Source organism: Mustela putorius, unplaced genomic scaffold (assembly GCF_011764305.1).
Source record: "Mustela putorius furo isolate JIRA1106 unplaced genomic scaffold, ASM1176430v1.1 tig00001130_pilon_pilon_pilon, whole genome shotgun sequence".
Classification (NCBI taxonomy): Eukaryota; Metazoa; Chordata; class Mammalia; order Carnivora; family Mustelidae; genus Mustela; species Mustela putorius.
The window spans coordinates 2283306-2284756 of record NW_025421584.1 but is presented as its reverse complement, the minus strand read 5'-3'; the positions used below and the strand labels follow the sequence as shown (position 1 = coordinate 2284756).

Below are 1451 nucleotides of genomic sequence, written 5' to 3'. Positions count from 1 at the left end.
CTTTGTGAATATGGAGGGCAACGGACAGCAATGTTTTCATTTTGAAAACAGTGAAGTCTTTAGACACCTAAATGCCATTAGCATCCTTAGCATGGCTCTTTAACATCTCTTCTCCAAGAAAAGGTAAGTATTGTCTCTTCCCCAGCAGCAGGGGAAATAGATTTTCATCTGAAGTTGGGTGTGGCATCGGGAAGGCTTTATTCTGACAGTTCTGCGTAACTGAATGCATTCCCGTGGAAACGGATTACCCGGCCAGGTGGCTTGCCCCTCAGACATCCTCGCTGGAACTTCTCTGTGCGTCACTGGCCTCCTGGCACATGATTTCAGGTAAGCGGGGTAAGGCATGCCAGCCTCGAGGGCTCTGTGGTCAGCCCCTTACGAGAGGCTGCATCCACGTTCTGTGAAATCTGTGAAATGCTGCAGGCTGGAACCACCGTGGCTCACCACTGCAACTTCCTGCCTTCCTGCCCTGGGGCCGCTCTGCTCGGAGACCTCCCGTGGCTGGGTGCGCCCGGCCCCCTCGTCTTCTACCCAAGGCAGATAGGAACTTGGCCAGACAGATGAGGAGGGAAGAGCCAGCAATTCATGTTCCTTCTTGAGGAGGCCCCCACCTCCCCCTCCCCAGCTGCTTCTTCCGTGGCCATTCGCCAGTGAGCCCGTGGGCCACGCTCCTGGCACTCTCGGGGCCCCTTGGCAGCTGTCTGGTAGGAAGACACAGCGAGTGGGCCTTCACCGGAGAAAAACATTGTCTGTTGACTTTTGCAATGTTGCTCAGATGACCAGCCGATCCACCAGGAAGAATGGAGCCGGGCTCGGCTTTGTGCTGAGTTCCAAGAGGAACAGGAACAAAGACACGGGCCTCGCCTTCTGGAGAACACCTCTCGGTAGAAGGATTGCTGAACAGTAACTAATTCCTTTATTCAATAAATGTTTTTTTGAGCACCGGCTATGAATGAGGGGCTGCTGCTGGCGTGTGGGGAGACAGCAGTGATGAACCCGGGCCTGAGATCCCTGGCATGGGAAATGTTCATTCTAGATGTGCACAAATACATTTTTTAACTGAACCTGGTTTTTAAATGCCCGGAGGGAGAGACTGTGGTTTGGGGAAACTTGACCGATTTCTTTTGTAAGACGACAGCTCTCTCGTGACCTGTTGCAATGGAAGGCATAGCAGGCCAGCAGTTTGGAGGCCATCTGGTTCTGCATTGCTTTTCGAAACAGCTCAGAGGGTCAGGGCTAGGTGCAAAACCAAAATGTGGGTTTGTCCTAAAAGCAGGCGGGGAGGAGTAGGGGGGAAGCTGTTTCCTTTCTGCTGTTTTCTTTCTCTCTCAACCTGTCACGGTGCCTTTTATTTTCCCTTTAAAATCTCTTTCCTTCATGCACAGGGACACTTGCAGGGTGAACACAGACCCTCTTGGTCCTACCCTGGCCCTGTCCATGTCCTTGCTAGG

The 1451-nt window shown here is 52.7% G+C and overlaps 1 long non-coding RNA gene across 1 annotated transcript; it reads left to right on the top strand.

Moving 5' to 3' along the window:
• Positions 1-238: 238 nt before the first annotated feature.
• On the top strand, positions 239-947 carry LOC123393995. Its single transcript, XR_006608800.1, has 2 exons — positions 239-327; positions 424-947. It is a non-coding gene; the product is annotated as an uncharacterized LOC123393995 (long non-coding RNA).
• The last annotated feature ends 504 nt before the right edge of the window (positions 948-1451 follow it).